The sequence below is a fragment of the Dromaius novaehollandiae genome, chromosome 4 (assembly GCF_036370855.1).
Source record: "Dromaius novaehollandiae isolate bDroNov1 chromosome 4, bDroNov1.hap1, whole genome shotgun sequence".
Lineage (NCBI taxonomy): Eukaryota > Metazoa > Chordata > Aves > Casuariiformes > Dromaiidae > Dromaius > Dromaius novaehollandiae.
Genome location: NC_088101.1, coordinates 27,857,550 through 27,881,784, shown reverse-complemented (window position 1 = coordinate 27,881,784; position 24,235 = coordinate 27,857,550).

The window sequence follows — 24,235 nt, the reverse complement described above, 5'->3', positions numbered from 1 at the left end:
TAGATCATCATATAGGCTGCAATGTAGAAAAAATGAACTAGTAATGTGGTGTGACTTAACCTAGTAGGAAATAACTTTTTACCCTAAATATCTATACAGGGCCTGCTTCCTCTATCTACTGTCTGCACCTACTTAATCACCATACCCTTTCAGTTCTTTCAATGATGGGTTTTCAAGGCCTAAGCAAAAAGAGGGAAAAACTGATCTATAAGAGCACGAGGTGTCTAAAAAATTTCACTACTTTACCTTGATTAAATGAAAAGTGTTAGTTGAGTGGAGTATTTTTGTGAGTTAACTGTTGGTTGCAGGTGTTCTGAACTCAGCAGTGTAGCACCAGTAACAGCGATTCAGAAGCTTGTAGATGAACATAGTCTCAGAGCAATTAACAGGATTTTTCTCACCAGGGTTCAGGTGCCTCTGTAATGTGCTACTAGACGTACCGTATGTGCACACACAAAACAGCCTTCCTCCTAGCCCCCAGCAACTCCAGCTGCAACGCTCAGTAACAGAAACGGGGTGGGTGTGTAGCCCATCTTCTGGTGGTTATTCTAGCCCATTCAAATCTTTCCTCCTCTTTCTCTCACTGATCTCAGAGGCTACCTAAAAGCTCTTTCTTTAACCTTTGTGGGCCTGAGACCTCCAGCAGGTGACCTCTGCTGGGTTTAGCAGCTGGCAGCTGAAGGGGCCGTTACCTCCAGCTGTCCAAAGGGACCAGCGTGCCCCCAGCACCCTGACTGTAGGGCACGAGTGCTCTCTTTCACCACTGCAGCCCACAGATCACGGTGTCACTCCTGGATGGGGTAGAGAGCAATGGGCAACTGACTGCCATTAAATTGCTAATGCTAAGTCTACCCCTACATCCGAAAGGGAATTTCAGTAGATGTGCACAGCACTGGGGGTGGGGGTGGGAGAGGTGTTTCTCCCTAAAGCTGCCACAATACGTTCCCTTTCTGAAGTTTCACCCTGTAACTGTTGCTGTGAAATGGCTCTTCTTCCTCCATTCTTAGCACCTGCGTCAGAAATTCCCATGTAGCCAATTCAATGCTTAAACACTAGCCATACCAATAAATACTCATATAGCATTATTAATAAGTACAAAGGAGATTTAATTTTGTCATAATATTTTTCAAACACAGCTCTTTAGCCTAGAATTCAACTTGGTGAAGTCAGCTGAAAAATTTTAATAGGGTTAGCAGATTTGTTTCCATTGTCTTTAGCTGGCTTTGGACTACCCTCGGAGTGGACAGGAGACTAAATACTGCATCAGTAGCAAACCAGCACAATCATCTTCTAATGGAGCTCTCTTTCAGTATGTCTCACCAATGTTCAGTCACAAATATTTTTGAGCTGAATGTTTGTTTTGATAAAAAAAAAAAAATTTTCCAGCTGTTCAATGTGAAAGACAGTTCTTGCTTATCCAAGAAATTGAGATCTTTTCCCTAAACCTGTTAAATAACACTGCAAGTGAGCCTTCAGGAAAATAAATTTTACACTGAAAAGTGTGAATAACCTGAATGGAATTCAGAGAAAAGCCATGAAAATCATCAGGAAGGCTGGAAAGACTTATCAAAGCAGATTAAAATGGCTTAGCTGAGCAATGACTAAGGAAGACATGACTGTTCTACAAACACTGGAAGGAGATAAAGATTAAGGAAGTAGACTGCATATTGCAGGATGGTCAGGTCAAGAAAACAAGAACTTAGGAGTTGTACTTTTTTTTTAAAAGACAAACTTAAAGGTGAGGTGGAAGTATTTATTTGAGACTCAAACAATTTATAGGGATAAAATGCTCTAGAAATACCACAGAAAGTGTAAAGCTATGTCATAGTTACACAAAATATCAAAATATTCATTGGTCTCTGAAACATGCATTATACAGAAATATCTTATGTTCAAAAGATCATGGCTTAGCCTGTAGAAGGTATAACTCCTCATCTCTCTCTACATTAATACCTTACAAATTCCTTATTTCCTTTCAGCTAGTCTCTGGACTCTCTCTCACTGTTACGGTAAGAAAACTGATAAGACTTTGGTCTCAGCTAACAACTTGGATTAATCATAAGATAGGGTTTGGAATGACGGCCATAGGTATACATCTAGGGAGTTAGAAATGCTGAGCAATCAATAGATCCCCCTGAGGGGAAAGGGAGCAATTCAGTGATGAATATACTTTTTAAACTGATCATTTATTTTAGGGCTTTTCTTCTTTTAGATTTAGACTTCTTTTAGATTTCTTAACCTATCCTGACATTTTGGGGGTCTCTCAGATCCATGTTTCTCAATAATGCTGTCTCCTGTGCTTCCTCCTTTGTGTTGTGCTCATGAATAGGGTTGAAATTCTGCCTTCTTTGAAAATAGGAGTTTTATCACTGAAATCAGCACATCAGTGTAGGATCAAGTAACAAAAGACTATAGTAAGGATAAAGGGGGGAAAAAACGGCAGCCATATATTTTCTTTGATTCCAGTCCACCCCTTCCTTCCCCTCTTCCCCCCGAAGTTTAGGCTCACAAATGTTGGAATAAGAAATCAATTTTGAATTTATTAAAATGAATTCTCTCCTAAGTCTACATTTTCCTTTCAATGGCGTTGAACAGTTATGAGATGCAGGGTTTTTCTTAAAACAGTTACTGAAAGATTATGTGAGTCTGTGCTTTCTTAAAAGCTATTTTTCTTCAGATTAGAATTTTCTGCTTGACTTACTTTAGGAACTGTATGGAATGAGCTTTTTTCCTTTACCACCTTCTTTAAAGGCTTAATTTTCAAAAATGTACTAAACCAGCCAGTGCCTAAGCTTCAATTTTCTCTTTTTAGCTTGAAAACTGCTGCAAATCACTTCTACTGATGTTACATATTAATAATGCAAGCCTAAAGACTCCCTATACATCATAAAAATAGGAATCTCTAAAAAGAAGACCATGTTGAAGTCACTTCCATGTCTTTCCCTCCAAAGACTCTGGGACCAATGAAGTGACTTAATCTGTTTGCCAGTTCAGTATAATTCACTCAGGGTTACATGTTACAGCTTCACCTAGAACAATAACACTTGGGGTTGAAGATAAATGAAAACGCCAGACATACATCCCTAATTCACTGATTGTACTTTCCAGGAGTTACAACTCAACCACAAAAGCATTGCTTGTGTCTGAAACTTGGCAAATGGATCCTAAATCCTACAGAAATTAGTTAATGTAAACTTCTAAGACTAGAATTATTTGGCAGTTTCTGACCCTGTGGCCATCCGCTAAATAATTACATAAACAAAACCCAAAACACAGCAGTTCCAAATGTTTGTTTGTACTCAGCTGGGGGGAAAAAGGATTTTCTATTTTAAATGAAATTAGAGGAAATTTTGTTTTTGGAAGTAGGAACAGAATTTACTGTAACTGTTCATACTTGTTCAAACGCTAATAAGTTCAGTTTGAGGTCCCGCCCCCCCCCCCCCCCCCCCCCCGCCCCAAGCAGGCTATAGCTACAGTTACACTGTTTTAAATGCAGTTTAGCTTGTAGTTCTGGATTCAGTCTGTGACTAGAGCTACACAGAACCATTCCTGAAATAGGGCTAAACTTGCTTGGCTTTGCATTTCATTGCAGTGTTGAAAGTCAACCAGGTGTACAAACCAGGCCTGCAATCACAGAGTCACCTTATCATTTGTGGTGGAAACAGTGAGGCATGCAAAGGTCTTTTTGGTGCAGTAGAAAAACGGAGTAAGGGTATAACTTAGCTTTTGGTCAACAAAATGGGTCTGAAAATTGCCTCCTGTGGTTTTTTTGCTGCAGTCAGCTCTTATTTGTGCCCCAGCTCTGTCAACAAAATATAACCATGTAAATAAGCTACACTAATTATTTACCTTTAGAGCAGCTTTATTACTTCTTGTTGCTTTTACCTCTTTATTTCCTTGCATTCATTCCTTTATTATCTTCATTTTCTTCTATGTATTCTTTGCTCCTGTGAAAATTGTTTTCTTTCCCATACAGTTCTATATTTAGTCAATCTTCTCCTGTAAATGTTTCATTTTCCTGTCAAAACTGAGGCTGCCAAAAAGTAGCCTGGTCTTCTGTTATGGTTTGGAAACTGAACAGGCCGAATTAAGGGTTGGTTCAATCAGCCCGATTCTTACCACTTGGAGGAAAAAAGTCACCCCACAAGAGTACGAGTGGCTCAGAGCACCTGCTCTGGGTTCACTGAATGGTTCTGCGGCTCCGGCTCCTCTCTGCGGTCTCTTCGGTTATGCCTGTATTGCAAGCAGTATGGACCATGAGGAGCAGATCTGTAGAGCAAAGGAGCAGGTCTTACAGACTTGATGTTGGCGCTGTTCCCCTCCCAGGGCTTCACTTGAGCCCAGCTCCAGGATGATGTCCCATGAGCTGAAGACTTCTTTGCAGCTGTCATGCTCCTGGTGTGCATTTTTCATTTTTGTTTTCCTGGGAGGAAGCCGTGGGCTCTGAGACAGCAAACCCGCATGCAGTAAGTGGAGACTGCTATTGTGGGCATAACCTGAGGGTCAGGCTCTTACTCACAGAGACCACTTTTGCAGGGATGGGCTTCCTAACTTCCAGCATCTGCCTCTTCTGTCTGTTACTTCTTCTCCGGGAGAATAAGAGCTGTTTCCCATCTCTTCTACTTCCTAAATCTAGTTTCCCTCCAACATTAGGAATCTAATGCATTTTGGAATCCCACCCACCATTTTAGTCATTTGCTTATATTTAAGGCAATACACTTTCTTGAAGGATAGTTTAGGAGAACTTGGGTCTTTGAGCAGTCTGGGTGTCTCTCCCACGCCTGCACCAATACTGATCTAGGAATGTAACTAAATGGCAAAAACTACAGAACATCAGGTTTTTTTCCTATCCCTAGAGGTAGTGTTTGTCCATCATATTATGTCTGTTAGCCTTAGTTTTGACCTTAAAGAGGCAGCTCTGGCAGTCTCAGGAAAATTCTACTTTCACCTTCAACCCTGAAGCTCTGGATTTGCAAACACAGAGAAAACTTTGAACAAACATTAGTGAACTCCCCCTGATAAGCAGGCCGTTGTTATGGTCTGTTCCTTGGTTAGTATAAGCTTCTTCTCGGTTATCATGTTTAGCACTTCCAAAATAAATATGGGACGGTTGTTGAGTCTCCAACTTAGTTTTCAGCTAATTGGGCTGCCCTCAGTAACTCTCTACCACCTTCAGTAAGGAAACAGAGGGTGGAAATTCAGAGGAAAACAAGGCGAGAGAGAGCTGTGCAGATGTTAAGGGAAGGAGAAGGCCACAGGAGGGGTAGCTGAAATTTGTGCATGAGCCTAAGGGACAGCAAAGATGTGGAAGAGCCAGGGTGAAAACCTCAGTGCACAGGAGTAAAAGGAGGTGGGATTTCAAGAGGCCAACTCTGGAAGCGGTGCTCTGGGTGAGGGATGCAGTGGGCCTGGGGGAGATAGTTTAAACCACAACAGAGAGAACAAATGCATCTGAAGGAGAACTTGTGACTGTGCAGTAAGATATTGAAATGTTTGTGTTCAGGGAGCTGATGGATCTGAGGGCTTATGCGAAAAGAGTAGCCGGTGTGCAGTATAAAGATTTACAGGACACTTGAATAGCAAAAAATATGATGATCTCCTTTTGCTAATGCCAAGCAGCTTGTTGCAATGTAGCTTTTTAAATCTACTTTTCTGTGAACAAATGGCTAGACAAGAATGGTCCTCATTAATTTGCAGGAACTCCTGTTTAATGGTTTTGGCATCTGAGTCAAAGCCAACTACTTTACAGTCAAATCCTTGCAAAACAAACAAAAACAAGCTATTATTCAGCTATAACTTGAGCACCAGAGGAAAGGCTAAAAGCAATTCCTTTGTAAATGCAATACAGAAGTGCATTTTTTGTGAAGCATTTTAAATATAAATGATTTCTCCATTACTGCAATATTAAAATTTAGGACTGTTATTCAGAAGTAAGTAGGAATAGCCTTTTTTTTCCTCTCTCCCTCCCTTTTCTTTTTCCAGATACTCATTTAACATTCCATAAATTAATTTGGGATTATGGCAGAGGAAGATGAGTAAAGTTTTTCTAGCAGGCAGTGACCAAGGGTTTGACGAATCATGAAACAGTCAAAAATGTCACCTTTCCGTAAGTACTGACGTTTGACTGATTCATTGTTCTCTAGTTAATGTGAGCCCAGCTCTTCTTTGTGTCATTAAGCCCTGTAAATTACAGAATGCATAGATGATTAAAGCTGTCTGGAATCAAAATATCAAGTTTTCTATTTATTCTGTAACAGAGCACTTATTGTACTAAAAAAACATTTAGGTTGCCCTTAGACATCAAACTACACAGTCAAAGAACGTCTCATTTCAAAAAATCTGATACTACATACTTTAAAAGCTACACCCTTACAAAAAAAAAAAAAAAAGGAAGTAAAAGAAAGTGTGAAGATTTTCTTATAAAAAGTACAGAGCATAAAGCCCCCAAAATGTCTACTGGGCCTTTTAATTTCTAAAACAGCCAAGGGGGACACAATTCCGGATTCAGCACAGGAGCCTGCAGGGACACAGCCAGGGCATGGATGCCATCTAGTGGGGTCTGTTCACCAGGGACAGGGAAAGGGGCAGGAAAGGAGAACCGTGCTTCAGAGCTGGTGCCTAGGTTCTTTACATACGGCACAGCACTGAATTAGCTTATTTTCACTTAGTCTCCTAGCTGTAAGCTGATTTAAAGGCACTGAATTTCCTTATAGACACTATACTAGTGAAATTACTTCATGTTTTGGATTGCTACCATAGAATGCTATAATATTTATTTGAGAAGGACAATGTACAGTCATTACAAAGTCTGTAGTGTGACAGGCATTTCCACAGAAATCAGTAAGTCTTGCTACTTAAAGCGGAGTTCATTGTCCTGATTAAAAGTAAGCAACCCCAAACTTCAAATGAAATATGGGATTTATTCATTTTGGGTGGTTTTTCATGCTATGCAATCTACTGTTGGGCTTTTCCAAGGTATTCTTGAGAGGGCTTTTGCTAGAATTTAGTACTGTTTGAACTCATTTATTTACTGTTCTCCTGAAAAGACTGTCATAAGAGGGGGGCAGTGTATTCCAGTCACATAGACTATCTCTGAATAGTTGCAAAATTCACTTTTAGGACCCACACAGAACAGCTGTAAACCCCACTGCAAAATGGGAATTCACCAAAGTGCCTGGAGAAGATTGTACCTCAGGTACAGACTGAGTGTAAGTTTGGGAGGAAAGGACAAAGAATTTTTTTCTTGCCAGCAAAGGGTAGACCAAAGAGGAGAAAGGAATAACTGCAGGAGGCAGAGATTTCTCCCTCCATGCACCTTAAGATGGCCAACACCTAGCAGACCAAAGATCAGGTGTCCTGACTCTTCTCTAGCCTGCAGAACTGAGTGTACAAAGCAGACAGCGCTATTCTCAGAGACTGCTTTTACATGCCTATACTGTTTCTAATAAAATCAGGGTCCTGCTCTCAAATGGAGGGGCTCTTAAGGCATTACTACCTCTATAATACAAATAATAAATAGCATTAATTGCTCAGGGAATTATTGTGCTTTTGGGAAGTTTCTTCAGACTTCAGTGCAGCTGTGAATTTCTGGTCAGGCCTGAGGCAAAATATAAAATTTGGCTGTGATTGAATTAGATTGGAAGCCAATCCCATGCCCCAAACTCTCTGGGTTTCATAAAGAATAAAGTAAGCCACAAAGAGGCTAATTCAGAGGCAGGCCAAGGAATGTTATCCCACTTACAGAAAAGACCTGCCACCATCAGCTAAATAGTCTTCCTGTCCTTCCAAGGATCTCCTATGTTGGCATGTCTAGATCATGTTACATTACCCTCCAAGACTATTTTGCAGGTGTAAAATTCTTGCTGTTTTCATCAGATGAGAATATAAGTCAAGAGTATAAACTAGCTGCTTAGAAATTGTATAAGGAAATTAACTAGTATAGTGTGTAACTTAATGTTCTTAGGTGGTAAAGAACAAGAATTTTGATTTGTGACTTTGAGTTTACAGTGCCAGACCCTTCTGCCAGCACTCGGGTGATACCAGCAAGTGATCAGTTCAAATTTAAAAGGTTCACTGCTTAAACCCCAGCTTGAGTTCCCTCTCAGAAACCTGGGGAAAATAACTAATATTCCCCACTTGCAAATGTTACTCAAATGGCTTAATGAGCAATATTTTGATTAAAATATCATACCCTCTGTATGATATGACTCTTACTTTAACTGAACCTTTCCAACATAATGAAACAGGTTCAAGAACCATCAGTCCTTTTCTTTCTCTTCAGATAACAATAGCTGCCAACAGGCACCCCTTCTCTCTTGTATTGTGAGGCATGAGGATTTGAGGATTTCAGTTCTGCTTTATGCCTTAACTATCAGGCTTCAAAACATAATAGGTGCCCTATATCAAAGGGAAGAGGCTGTGCCACTTTGTCAGCCAGTTTTTCACAAACTACATCTGCTCTGAGAACTAAATTTTTAGCACTATGGCAGGTCCATAGGGAAGATGGGGCCCAGCTCTGGTTCCTGCAGCAGATCATGAGATCTAGTTCAGGAGGCGTGCTCCTGATGCATCACGTCCCACTTTCCTTTCCTTCCTTTTTTGATACCTGGTAATGTCATCATAATCAGGATCATGCTTGCTTGTTAAGTGATTCTTTTTCACCTGTTTCGCGTTTGTTATAAGCTCCCCATAAGATCAGGATAGCTAGATGCAGTGGTATGACAATTCCTCTGTTCATCGACTGAAGGAGCAAACATTTACATGTGAAGTTCCACGAAACTTTCTTGTGATTCCTTCCAAGTTTTTTAAGGAATCAAGGAAGCCTTAGCAGCCCAAATAGCACTTTCTGTTAGGATGCTCAAATATCAAATTGTGATCACGTGCGACTCAGATTGAGTCAAACCCAGCTTTCAATTAGGTCAGCACATGGCTTGTACCTCTTTGGAGCTGTGATTCCTACTTTTCTCCCCTGTCACCCACCAGCTAGGCAGTAGTAAGTGCAAAACCTGAAATGCACAGGTGATTGCAGCCTTGACTGTGTGTTGCAATTCAGTCAACAGGCCATCCGTTGACAGCAGAGGAAGTGCTGTCAAACCCACAAAAGGAGCCGTAGCCACGATTAACAGGGCAGATGTCCTGGAGAGCAGCAAGAGTCATCTGAAGAGACAGGGTCAAGAGGTATATGCATGTCAAAAAAGTCATTACTAATGTGTCCGTCACCTGAATTTTGCATTTAAAGTGCAGTAAAGTTGTTTCCTCAGGCACAAGGCAGTAGGAGCTCCCGCTGGCAGCCAGGGCGGCGAGCTCAGCCCAGTGGGGTGCTCAGCCCCACCATGGCTGGGGTCCCCTTGCATGGCAGTGCACGCAAGCGCCCCAGCCACCTCTGGACAGGGAGCAAGAAACAAAATAATAAAAGGAAGCTGTGAGACTTGCACAGGATACTAGCATCTGCTAGAACTTTGGTTAAGCATATTATATAAGGTGGTTTCTGGTTGAGTCACCACCTCCACAGCGCTTTGTGGAAGCTTGGATGGGAAGTGGAATTTTGCAGCTCGCCGCTATCTCGGTGATGCGCTCCACCAGCGTGCCAAGCCCGTCACACCTACGCCGGGAGGATGCCTGTGGTCCAGATGCCTGACTCCCGGCGCAGCCCCAATGTTTCTAATGGTCTGGCTCGGCTGATGTTCCCATCCTTCCGACTTCAATATACCCAAACAGAAGTGTTTGAGATGTAATAAGAAAACACTTCATAACATACCGGACTGCCTTTTGAACTTCCAGGTTTGGTAAGGAAGTACTAAATATTTTTACATCACTGAATCATTCTGCCACTAGAGGGCACAGAAGTACTCCGATTTGGGTAATTTAAGTATTGGCACCTTAACAAAAGGAAGAAACTGTGTGTCATCATGAAAAACCAGTACCGTTTGCCTTTGGACTGCCGGGTTTCAATGTGTTTGGCACAGCAGTCATCTCAAAGAATATTCCATTTAGATCAGATATAAGTAAAAATGGCATCAAAGTGTTCTGCCCTTGTTCAAATTAAATCTTTGATGATAAACTCTTCCTGGACTAGCACTTTAGAAGAATGAGGCAACACACTCAACATAAAAAGTGAAAAGGCAAGTTGTTCACAAAGGAAGGAAGAAGCAAAGAAGTTGGAGGTTATCAGTGCCCATAACAGTTTACGTAATGCAGCCACCACATGGAGAAAACTTTAACTGTGTAAAAACTCTAGGTCAAAATGCTGAATTTGTGATGCGAAGTCAAATCTAAAAATTACTGTTATCTCCCCGGGGTTAAATTTGAGGAGTTCAATAGAAAACCTGACAAAGACTTCTTTCCCTCAGCTAACATAGGAGTTGCCACTCCAGTAGGAGGTGGTAATGCGAAAGGCGCATGCTGTAGGTGGGGAGGCAATTTCTGTGCGTAGAGAATGGCCCTGCTGAAAGGCAAGGAAGATAACCGCCCTGGATGAAATAGGGGACACAGGAAGATAAGGGACTGAACTGCGGTTTATCTTGGAGGAGGTGGGGGGGGGGTGATTGCATAAACATTTTAATATATGACCTACATCAAAAACCCTGTCACAACACAGCTACTTTCCCCTCAGTTATCTGCAGAGTAGCTTTGGTACACTCCTGCATGTCTTACTCTAGTCTTTATGCTGCAGCAAAATGCATCAGTGTTTGAAGTGCCAAGTAGTAGGAATGTTTTCATGGAGATATATTAGGTATGTTGCTGGGATTGCTCTCTTTTTCTATGGAGCTGGTTAAAAAATTCTATCAAATCCCTTTGTACTGGAAAACTTGTTTTTAACATTTTTTTGTAAGTATTTGCTTTCCTCAAACTGTTTTTTGAACATCACTAACCTCAAAAATCTAAGTTGTGTGGGTGTTTGGTTTAAAATGGAAAAGCTTTCGTATTCTGTGCTCTCAATTCAAACCAGAAATTTTCTGTTGGATGATAACAAATTTCAGCCGGTCTTGTCTAGTCTCTAAGCTCTTAATCAAGTAACAGGGCATTCTAGACATTGGGTTACAGTTTCATATGACAAATAAAGCATACACTTATTTTTGTCATTTCCCCTTGCTCTTGAATTTCTCTGTCTCAGACTTGCCCATGCCCAAATTTTCATGGTCTTTGAATTTGCTCTCTGATGGCTTGAGCTTTCACTAAATAGAGGTCATGGTTTTCAACTGCCAAATGACAAACAGGGTTGCTAATTAGCAGTCATTTATGTTGGTTCTCACACTTCAGCATAACTACTTGGCTGATCTCAGTAATCTAATCCTCCACTTGTTTTATTCCTGGGAGAGAATGGAAGTTGTCTGAATTGACCCTTGCTGCAGATATGACAAATAAGGTTTCTTAAATCCAGCTCTAATGAAAGATTACTGACTGGAACCAGTGACTTCTCCTTTACTTACACCTCTTTCAAAAAAAAAAAAAAATTACCAAAGAAATGAAGGTTATAAACTCAGTAAGAGATTGAGAATTACTCTGAATGCTAACAAGGGTCAATGACTGCATAAGGTCTTCCTCGGATATGTCACTATTTTAACTCTTCTACTGTTATATCCAAAACCATGAAGAAAGTCTTACATGGCCAAAAGTTATTTTCTCCAAGTCATAAGGTGTTTGTTTCCTAAAATGTTGCCTTGCTTACATTAAGAAAAAAGATATCAATATATTTTAAGACTTTTATGGTCTATCTGCATTCCCAAATATTTTAGGGTTCGGTAAAGAAGATTCTGTAATGTTGTAAAGTAATATAGCATGGTTTACTGTGATTAGAGATGCTGAGCTGTGTTGTTGGAGGAGCTGAATATCATAACATGAAGAAAAGTGTAGTCACGTGTTTAAAACATGTCTGCAAAGCAGTAACAACTGGTTGGCCTCTAATACGACTGAGAAAAGCTTCCTGTAGCTATGAAGGGAACGTTGCCTGTTCAGTAATTTTGAAGGTACAGAGAAATACTTAATATCTGGGCGTTTCAGTCATTCTGCTGATATAATTTGAGAAGAAAACAGCATTAATAAGAGAACACAAAATAATTGTTACCCCAGTTCCACCTCTGTTGTAATTCAAGCCTAGTAAATGCTAGCATTTCTGTCTTGGCAGGGATGGGGCCTGCTGTTGCAACGCAGCGAGCTATGCGGGTCAACATCGGGGGGAGTAGCAGTCTGGGCAGGAGCTAGGTAATATGACTAGTCTGTCAGCTTGCTTTTTATATTAAACACTGGAAGAAAGAGTTTTTGAGGGAGGAGGAAAGGATCAGCCTTACATCCATCAGGCTGCTAACGGGAGCGCACAAACAAGCGCGGGGTGCCAAGCCGCTGCAGGGAGCAGGTACAAGCCCCTGCAATGGCTCCAGGGATGGCTGCCCTTACTTGCCACGCAGATGTCTGTCAGCAGATGCATGTACACCCAGCACCTGCCTGTGCAGGGCACAAACAATTGCATCCAAATTTTAGTTTTCACTGTAATGAGAAGGAGTTGAGTTCAAGTTCCCCACCCACCCACACACCTGCAGCCGTTTATTTATTGATATCTCTCTATCTGAGAAACTAAGGATAGCCGTCCCCCACCTTAAAGCGTGCTCTAGAATTGCAGCTTGTTCTCCTCACTCTAAATTTGTTTTGTCTTCGCTGGCTGATGTGCCATGAGCAACGACGTACACTACATTCATGTAGCAGACTTGTTTTCTCTTCACACGTTTTTAGCAGAGAAGTAAGCATCTATGTATATCTGAGCACATTAATGTATTTCTTGGAACTGGTTTTATTAAAAACGTTATAGTATTTTAATTAGGCAGCCACTTTTGAAGTTTTATGGCACTCATGCGGCTTGCGCGTGTGTTTGCGTATTTAGCAATACCTCTCCATTATGTAATGCATCTTTTTTGTAAGTGACATTTTAGAAATAATCAATAGACTGTTTATAAATATGGTAATGATGTTATATGGAAAAAAACTTTTCCAGCCTATTTCTTCAATGCAATCTGTCCTATCACTTTCTTAGGCCTTATTGTATTTTATTGTCATGCCCAAGTTTCACATTGTATATTTCCAGCTGCTTCAAATACTGCTGCACTATCTTTTTCTTCAGACAAAACCAAGCAGAAGGTTTCTTCTGGAGCATGCAGTAGCACATACAAATTAGGAGTGTTTCATTCAAATAATATTTTAGGCTAAATTCTTGTCAAAAGATTTTGAAAAAATCCTGCTGCTCAATATTACACATTTACGCAAAAGATTTGTAGTCGCACCCCCATGCAGTGAGCGAGGAATTCTGCTGGTGGGTTGAATGGTGGTAGGATGGGGCCCAGCTCGCTTCGAGTTACTGGAGAAAAAGCTTTTCCCCAGTTGCAATACCAGACTTTTCCCCAGTTTCGGTACCATAGAAGTGCTATGGGACACATGCTTGCCCCAGGTCTGTGGCTTTCCCATGTATTTCAGGTCCTTTACCAAGGTGGCAGCATGTGTTAAGGTAAACTCTAGAGATGACAGGTTAGTGGCTTGTGGAGGCACTGGCCTCCCTGGAGGCATTTTCTTGATTAAGCGTGATGGCAGATTTAAGGCAGACCGGTTGCCAGTGGGAGGTAGCTGATTGCATAGCATCTGATTACAGGCTTTCCACTTTACAGGGTAACCTAGTGTCACACATAAACCTGTCAAAATTCCTCCCAGATAGAAAATATGATGGAAAGTCAAGCTGACCAGCAGCAAAGGACACCACTTCAAGGGAAACCATTTACAACCACATTTGGGTGTATGACTGTCTTCTGCAGCTCATACGTGGCATATTCTTCTTTTTTGTCTACATCTGATGGACTTTAACCATTTTGCAATAAAAATTTAGCAGGAAATTGTGCAACACTGTAGATACCAAAAAATAAAATGACACCTAGAACAGTTTTTACAATGTAAGAGAAGTACTTTGTACTGTACTGGCAGTGCCAACAGCTGTATAGAATAAGATTAGAAAGGAGATTTCAGTTAACATTGCATTCTGATTCCAGGTTAAGTTTCTCCTAATCCTAAAAGACTTTATGACCCTTTAACTTAGCTTCTCTAGGACGACTTCATTTCTCTCTGAAGTCAGATTTCAAGAGACTAATATAATCACCAGCTATTAAGGAGGTAGGAGCAGGTAAGATCTTTCAGCTTTGTCCTAGAGAGCTGTGTGCAGAGAGCTTAGCCAGTGAGATTTCTGACCAAGCAAAAGAAGCTGTAACAGGCAACATGGGAGGAATTTTATATTAGGAATTAGGCTGTAGTGGGTTACAATTAGAGACAGAAAACCAAGAAATTAACAGGACAGCTGTTATTCTAAAGATTTAACAGATTGGGACAGCGGGGGTTGCCTTCCTTCTGGAAAAAAAGCAGGTCTAACTGTGCACATAGCAGACTCCCCAAGTTGATGCTAATCAGTCATGGATAAGGAAGAATACAAGCCATCTTGCCCAGTGGCCACGTATCACACAGATGCACCCAGTGAAAGCAGCTCATGCACCTCCGAACCGAGCTTCTACGCCTCAAAACCAGAGCTGCTACGCTGGAGGAGCAGAGAAGTGTGATGCTGTCCATAGAAATGATAGCATAGAGCATCGCAGCATTGACTCTGTGGTTCCTCTGCTGGTCTGATGACAGCAAGATGTAGTATGGAACCGAAGGACACATTTTCTTGCACAAGAACATAATTTTAGGTATAAACTGGTAATTCCTTATGCATTAAAAAAGTTGCTTCAAGAAATAGGATACCATCTCCTCTGTGTAGGTGTGAGTATAGAAAGGGATCGGGAAGGAACTAGTGAAATGCAGGGGCTAAGGCTAAATATATAGTCTCTGCTGAGCTTCCTAGGACTTTCCTTTCACCAGACTAAACCTTCCATAATTTTTTTGCCCTTGATTCAACAAAACATTCTTCCATCCTGGCCTCTGATATTCTGCTATAGGCCTTATACAACTCTTATTAAAGTTGTATTTATTAGCAACAGATAAAACATATGGAAATTGTACCTGCTTGTTGGTAGTAGCAATGAATCACTAATTACCAAAAAGGAAAAAAAAAAAAAAAAAGTTGAATAACTGAACAGCATTTTAGACACCAAAGAGTTTTTTGTTCGTAATTGAGCGAACTTCCCTCATTTGGAAATCTGACACGAGATTTTAAATATTTAATTGCTTTAGCTAGCCTGGGAATAAAATAAGTGCTTCTTTCTTAGTATTATAATATTTCAACATCTACTCTTTACCTAATCCAGAATTGAATTGATGAAAAAAAAAAATTTGCTTGGCCCCAGCATTATAAACAAAATGAAACTCATTACATACGAAATTCACATTTTGAGTAACCTCTTTCCTTGAACAGTCACCCTGCCAATGCAGGATGAAATGACAGTATGAGGTTCTGATACAGTCAAGAGAAAAGTCATTTATCTAGTGGGTCTGCAGTTTTGTTTAATGCCAAGGAAGCTGTTTAAAATCTTGGTTCCCAGCTCTATTAATTAGTAAGATGCAGAAGTCTTAAAGGGGAAATGAATATACTGCATTCATGAATAACATGAATTAATGTTGTAGAATTTCATGAAATATCTTCAGGGAAAATAAAATTATATGGCCCTAAATAAATGTATAAATTAGTATATCATGACAATAAAACAAAGTTTATAAAATTAGCTGTTTTTGTTGTATCGTGTGACCTGCTTGACACTGTGGAGTCCACTAATGCAGTTTCAATTGCCAGAGAGTCAGTGGTTGAGATTCCACTGGAACAATATACCGCTTCTTAAGACAGAGTTGTACAGGTCAGAGTAAGAAATAACACAGGAAAAAATAATTTAAGCTTGTTATACTTTGGGAGCACATAGGGGGGATTTTTTATTTTGTTTGTTTTTTGCCTTTTTTTATTATTCCTTTTTATTTTCCTGCTTCCAGGGCCAATAGCATCAGCATTGTACTAGCATTCAGGAGGATGCTGGTATGGTATAAATGGCTAAACCTCTGATGTCAATATACTTATATTTGCTTTGATGTCAGTCAGCAGGTGCTGGGGGCAGGAAGGTTTCCTGGCAAACAAAAAACTCTTTGGTGTCTAAAATGCTGTTAAGTTATTCAACGTTTTTTTGTTTTGTTTTCTTCCTTTTTTTGGTGATTAGTCATCCATTGAAGCACATCATTTCACTGAAGGACTTCTGTCAGTAAACAGCTGCTCGTTACTTTTGGGGTTTATGTTGCTCACTACTTTGTTAACATTTTCTACTTTATTGGTTCAGCAGTCATTTTCACATCTCTGTGTGTTTATGCTCATATTTCTCATTAATGTCATCAGAGTAGATATTATTAAAGCTGTTCTGTTTGTGTTTTAGTCGCTGCATAACGAAACTGTTAGGGCAGTGGGGAATGACACAATATGTTACAAGCACACAGTTCTCCCTTAACTTGGAATTATAAACCAACATATGCAAACTGCAGTGTCAAGGTCTGTTTTCAAGCATGTTGATAAAAGTGGCCTTATTTTTAGGAGATGATGGGTTTGCAAAGCCTCAGCATCACAGGGATCACCAAGACTTAGTTCTCAAAGGTGCTGCTAGGTCCCCGGGTCTGAAAATCCAGCCTTAGTTCTGCCACCGCAGCTTCTCCCCATGGCTAGGGTGGAGGTGCCCGGCGTATGCCCAGGCACGGGCCGTTTGTGCGCCCGGCTCTGCGTGCCAGCGGCGAGGCGCGCTCGTCCCTCTGACCTTTCGTTCACACAGCCGCCGTGCACCCTGGCCTTACCTGCCGCAGCACTCGGCCCGCTAGCAAGTGATTTATGTGATCTGATTTGCTGCTGTCGGTTACCTCTGATTTGTGAACAAGCTGGAATGAGCCTCGGGGAGAGGGTGGGAAGGTGACAGAGGGATGCTTGAAAGAAAGGTTACATACCTCCACACTCTCAAAGGTTAAACATATAATCTTCTGTGGTAGCTCTGTAATTTCTGCCCTGCCTGGTCTTCTGGTAGGAAGAAAAACTGCTAACTGATGACAGCTTTGAGACAAGCGATTGGAGAGGTTTCTTTTTTTCTACCTGCAGGTAGAAACCGTAGGAAAGTGGGGTATAAGGAAGGAGCAGTTTGTGTCTCTGGCATGTGGAATTAGTCACTGCTGGCAAAAGCATTGATTGAAATGTTATGGGCAAGATAGTTGCTCATAATAGAAGCAATAGAGGAGCCTTTATTTTTACATGAACTTGAAAATAAACTGGTAATTTGTTTTCTTCTTCCTGAGGAGTCATCTCAGATGTTTATGGGCTTCACAAAGGCATGTAGTTGAGGCCTCACTGGTCAGGCAAGCCTTGCTCTGAGCCTGCTGCTGAGGGCAGCCCCTGGCAAGGGGCCCTGCTCCCTCCTCCGCGGAAAGCCCTTGGGCTGCCCACGGCTGCCCGGGCCCCTCTGAGCTGCGCTCCAGGCGTGGGCCTTGCCCCCCAGCCCTTGCAGCATCCCTGGCAAAACCCTTCAGGCATTTCTGCCATGTCACGGGCTCAACCCACACCATCACCGTGCCTTCCTGTATGGGACCCTGCCTGGCCCCCAGCATTAGCTGCAGGCTACGTGCGGCAAAAAGGGGTGGTAGCCGTGAAGGCAATCTCAGTGAGAGCCAGACGATCAGCTTTGGCACTTCCAGCTGCTCTTGTAAGTCCTGTCTGTGCCTCTGCAAGTGCTTTTCTAGTGCCCATCTCTGCTTGTACCTAGGAGCGAGGTATGCTGGCTGACTTGTATACCAGCGTGAGGAAAGACAATTTTGGACGCTTAGCCCTGTGACAAGGGGCCCTGCAGCTTTTCCAGGGAGGAAAGTATCAACTTTGACTTGGCACGCAGAGAGCCTACAAGACTTAGGAATCTGCCCTGCATTGGCCGTAAGGAGAATAGGAGACTCCTGTGTTTGTGTGTTGCGCTTAATCAGTTTTGAGATCCAAAGCCATTCTGCAAGGCAGTGAGTCAAAAGAGGAGACACGTGACATGGGTCTTGTCGTTGGGTGGCATGTAATCATTTCCTGGCAAGAGCTAAACTCTTTGGCAGTGTTCACTCTGCTCTTCCTACGCCGGCTGTGAGCGTGGGCAGGCACTCTGGGCCATGTCTCGGAGCACCCTGCGGCACTGACGGATTGCCATGTCCGGAGCTGGGAGTTTGGGAATGGGGCCATCGCCCCACCTAGATCCAGAGCCCCAGATTTCCCTTTCAGGAGACTTCTTCAGGGCTTGGTCTTCTGAAACCTCTCCATTCAAGACATGTCTGATGCCCGCTTTATTATTTAAGTAATGGAGGCTATAATACTCCCCACAAGTGGGAAGCCTCAGCTCAGTACCCTCATGCACACCCTGGCCCATCTAATCCCCCCCTCCTATCTTTCCTTCTCCTTTCTTTTCTCCCTGCACTGCATGCTGTTGCTGCATCAACCCTGCAACAAGTGGGATTCAAGGGCAAATTCAAGGATAAGATACTGTTGGGAAAATTAAGCATGACATCCCCCACAAATACACATACCTCATGCTACTAACTACCTCTTTTTCCACACAAGTGATCCTTTGGTTCATTTTTTAAAAAGAGAATTATAGAAGTGTCAGATCTAAATGTTCACAACGTTTGGGCAGAGGTTTCAAATCCTGGATCTGAGTTTGGCGGCATGAGTGCTAGCCATGGTATGCTGCTAACCTGCCTACGCAGTCTATAAAAGCACTGATAAAACAGCTTTGTGCAGTGCCAGAGAATAAATGTTGAACCCAAATACTAAGGCTAGGGTTTTATAGCAAAAATCAGACGGACTAGGTTTTCTTATCGCCTACAGAAATTTGTGAAGAGTCCAGCTGTTCTTCCTGTATCTGTGATGTGAGGTGTGAGTAGCTCGGCATGAGTAAACACTGTAGGCAGATTAAATCAACAGATGCGAGCAGAATATAAGGTTCTGGCATTAAATAAGATGCCATACTAACAAAACTGAATGCATAGCTGTTCGTCATTAATGAAGAACTAAAGAAACATGCTGAGTGATGTGCTAATCTTTTTAATCATATTGGTCCCCATGAGAGTTGGACAGCTATTTATTATCCATCCTGTTTTCATAACTGAGGTTTCCAGCTCATGTGGAGGGACAGAAGATGTCAAGTTTTCTTCTTTTTATTTCTTTTTTTCTCTTAACTTTGGCTTACAGGAGCTGTTAATAACACTTCAAAAATCAATTATTGCTCTTCAAAAGTTTACGTTTCATTGACAGTGTCTGTAAACCAGCCAAAATTATCAGTTTCCAACAGGATTGGCTTTGAGAGGCTTGGAGCATGCTAGGACGTGGATTTTCACAGTCTGTCTTACAGACCAAAATGGCTGCTGACATGCCTGGGGACTGAAATTGTTTGGCGATGGAAGCAAATCAGCTATAAATTGGAGAAATACAGGGAGAATCTGCAGAATCTCTTACAGAGTCAATCCAGGTGATAAGCAATATCTGAAATTCAATCCCGCCCATGTGATTTCCCTCTCTCTTTGGGACAGATTTGGCTTTCCTTGAAGTCAGCAGCCAGGCTGCCCCTCCGCACCCTGCGCTTGCTGCGGAAAGCGGGCTGTGACGGCGCCGGCGGAGGGTCGGGCGCCCCGAGCGGGGGCCTGCAGCGGCCCCGGGGCCGCACCGTGGTCCGGCCGCTTCGTCTCGGCCCAGCACCCGGCCCGATGCTCACGACGCATCCACGAGGCCTGTGTAAATTGAAGCGTTTCTGAGAGTCCTTTTTACTTTTGGCTGTTCCTACACTGAAAATGGGATTTAATGGAAAAAAAAGGCAGGAATTGTTTTCAGGTTTTGTCATGTGCTTCTGCTGTGGATAGGCATAATATTGCTCAGTATGAGCTTTTCCAGAAGAGGAGTACTTTATAGAAAAAGTGTTTTTTGGAAGTATCTTAGTATTTTAGTATCTCAATGACTCATTTTTCTTCTCAACCTTTTTCTTGGTTCAATGTATTCTATAAGCCAGCAAAGATCAATCCAAAATGGTCCAGCTGTTCTCATATAATTTGTTCTCTAATATTTGCTTGTGACATGAGGAGAGGATTTTTATGTCCTATAATAGTAAAAGTCATTGCTACTGCTGGTCCTATGAGCTATATTGCATGCATATGACCAAGTACTGAAATTGGGCATATGCCCAAACATTAAAATATAGCTTGTTTGTCAACAATTCTTTTTGACTCTAGAAAGTTATGGCAATTGTGTGCGTGCAGGTATGTGTGCAAAATTCGAATGGAAAAGCTGGTGCAGCCGTAACTATGACAAATATTCCACTATGCTTAGGTGAACAAAATCTTATCATACTGCAATACGTTATCAGAGATACGATATGTAAACAAAGGATCAAAGTCCACCCAGTGTTCCCAAGCTAGGGAGTAGGAAATCCCTTCTTTCTTCCATTTCAAATGAACAAAAATGTTGCAATTATCTAAGCAGCTTTGGGATGAGTGAGCAGTTACTTTAGAAACAGCACGGGTGTTAAACATACACAGTTCAGGTGTTGCCTTCTGGCAGTCTTTGTGTGTTCTTTAATATTAATCTTTGTAATTTAATAGGCATAAATGGAGATCATAATTACCTTAAACAAAAATGCTTTTAAAGTTTTGTCTAGCACATTATTTTGCACTTTTCCTTTAGACTGTATACCATACAGACAGAAATGTAACCTCAGTAAGTAACATAATACTTCATATCTTGTATGGCATGTATCACTGCTGAGGTACAATCAAAGCTATGAGAACCTCTATAAAATTCATTTGGGGTCATTTTAGTGATAGCCCATGTTCAGAGTGTTTGGAAATCATTTCTTATTCTGACAGTCAGTGAACATATAGAAGTATTTTATGAAATGGTCCAATGGGATCTAGGGGAATATAAGAGATGCTATGTGCCATAAAACTAGCTCGCGAATTCATAAATAACCTTCTGAGCAAACGGGAATGAGGGAAATCTTTGTCTAAACTGGAAGAAAAACGCCAAGTATATCATAGCAGCATGTGTTGACTCGCCACTCCCCTCGGCCGTGCCCGCTGTCGCTGCTGGGCACCGCCGACGTACCCAGGCTCACACATTACCTGCGGGCGCCGCGTAGCGGGAACAGAGACGTAGCTTCTTTACGCTCGGGTAACAAATGTACGCTTTGATATACCAGTGTTTGCTCACTGCAGTGAGAGGAACTCGCGCTGGCTTTTGATTACTTCCCTGGCTATATATGCACTTCAGCTGAGCCAATTAAAAAAAGTACAGGTCTAGTTTGAAACCAAATCCAACTTTCCCTAAGGTCAACTTTGGTATTTATAAAGCACCTAAAGTCTTGAGAGTGCTTTCCAGAACAAGTTTAAGACCCAGCCTCTCTCCTGAGGGACTGAGGCTTTAAAGGCTTAGCATTTCAGAGCTCTGAATTTACATATATGGATATGTAGTTACAGTGATTCATACACTGTAACTACACTAACAGCAGAAACTGCTTGGAGGATAAAGGCATAACTTAGTCACTTTGTAGTAAATGACACAGGAAAAGCAATGGGAAAGGAAGAAAAAGACTAAAATACATTGCTCAAGCGCTGATGTGTGCCTATTATAATAAATCTGGGAGAAGGGAGGTAGGATTTTTGTTTGTTTCTCAAAAGCTTCTTTTTTGTTGCTGCTGTTCATAGCTGAGGAACGGAGGTGTGGAGGAAACTCCAGGAGGCAATTAATAAACAGAACAAAGCACCCAAAATGGGGCCAGTCCCTTTCTCCCTCGCTTTAATTTACTTCCTGCCAGGGATGGCAACTCTTCAGAAGAAAAAACTTGTATCCTATTAGTTCCCTACCACTCTTAGGATTTCCTTTTCACAGCTGGCCAAGTTTTTTTCTCTCTGTTACACACTCTTTGTGATGAGGAAAATGCATCATAAGTTTTAAAAGCCCAGGGCAGAGTTTGGTCTTCCTGCTCTCATCCTCCTTGATCTGTTAACCTTCCTCACATGAAGAATCTCTCTCTTAGATGTCTGGGGAACAGTTTAGGCCAAAACAATGAGAGGAGGGGCGTGGGTTTAATTTGGTTTATTGTTTATGGTAGGTTGCCTAATTTAAGGTGAATGGCCATTTATTACATTAGCTGATGTGTATTTTGATACTGTGATTTGAATTACAGTCTCCAGTGCCAAGCTTAGCATCATAAAATGGAATAAAAATAAATAAATAAAATGGGTTAAAAAACAATCAGCCAGTCCAATTAAAATTGTGGCTGTCTGGAGCCATGGAAAAATGTAGCATAAACAGAGCTGCAAGATTTGCAGGGTGGAGCTGGCATGGCAGTAAGTTGTGCAAGTATATACCTGCCTCTCAGATTTGGCCCAAACAACCTACAATGTGCTCCTTTTTGGGATCGGAGAACAAAAGTCAGGCCATCAGCGCTGAAGTGTGGGAGAAACGAATTTACGCAGAATAAATGCCTGTTCAGACAGTCCCCACTTTACTGAAACATCTCCCCTCTAGAAGACTTTTAGCTCCTGTGCTTATCACTTTCTTGTCATGCTTGCTGGCAATTAGTGATCGCTTCACCCCTTCCAAACTCACATCACCGCTGCTGAGCTAAACTGACAAGATAAACTCAGTGCTTAAAATTCCATTTCCAGTAATAGAAATGTACCCCATCCTGTCATTTTTAGCAGAGTTTTTTGAAGTTATATGAAATACCACTATATTAGATTAAGCCTAGAAGGCATGCATTTAAAGGGAGAAACGTGTATTTCTGAACAGTATGACAGCTTATAGTGTTCCCATTGTAGAATCTTCTCAATAATTATTTTCTAATTGTCTTACCCACTTCACCTTTTGACTTTGGCTCTCAGATTTCTTCTTTTTATCTGTCTTTCACAATTTTTTAATTTTTTTTTCTTCATCTGTTCCTGCACTTCTTGTAATTCAGCCTGGAATCAGTAAAACACTTATGCACATACTTTACTGTAAGCTTCTACTGTGGTCCTGTTGAACTCAGTGGGTATTAAGTTCTTGCTTAAGTGCTTCATTAAATCATAACCAAAATCTTTCTCCTTTGGTCTTACTTCTGGGACCGGGCATTTCACTATGCCTCATTCACTTCAAAACTATGTAGATCTCTCGTCAACAAGAACAAGCCAGGTATGCTCATTGGCAGTATTTTCTTCTGGGATACTTTTAAAAAATAAGTGGAAAAGATTCTTTAACCAAATGAGATTTCAGAGGCACTCAGATTCCTAGATGACCACATTGGCTTAGCTGAAAACCAGGCTGATTTATAGGGCTGGGAAGTGCCACACACTCTGAAATACATGAAAAGAAACTGCTGAAACTCCCTGATCTGCAGCTCAAGAGAGAAGCAATTGCTCTGGTGCCAGTGTTGCAGCAGGACAGAGATGCCGCCGGGACCACAGCCACGCAACTCTCGGGATAAAATACTGTGGGTACTATTTTTTAATCGCCTTGTATTCAGTGTTTTTGTGGGTGAGAGAGTTGATTGCATTGGCCAGTGCCATAGGCAGCCTGGCATAGGGGAGTGAAAGTGTGTGCAGAGCCCTCACCGGGAGCGGGCTGTACGCAGCCCCACCTCTGCAGCAGAGGCTCCTCCAGGTGCAGCCCAGCGGTGCATCCTGGGCACAGCCTGCGAAAATGGCAGCAGGCTGCGACTGCTCCTGCGTGTTTCTGAGGCCAATGGAGAGCCTGAACTGAGGCTTGGGACCTTGCTGAGAATGTGTGATCCAGCTGCGTTCTGGACCTAATTCAGAGCTAGTGTATCACCAAAACCTAGCATCTCTCTGTGCCTTCCCAAAACTTGTCTTTTTTTTTAATACTCCCCTTTATTCCTTTTCTGTATGTTGCCCTGAAGAGTAAGTGCTTATGAGAAACATGAAGCACTTAACCCCTTTCTTCTCATTTGAATTTGCTGTATGAACCAAGTCAGCAAACACACAAATGCTTTCAGAAAAAAAAAATAAGTCTTTCATGTAGGTAACACTGAACTTTTTTTTTAAGAGGGCAATCTGCCAAAGGGTGTCCAATATAAGCTTTTGTAGACAGCAGTTTTTCCACATACAGCTGAGTTGACAGGTTTCCTCCTGGGATAATCACAAACTTCATTCTTCTGGGACAAAATTGCTTCTGACAGTATAAAACCCAGGACATCTTTGATGTAAAATCTGACTCAAACACATGAATGGTGAGACTACAGAGTCA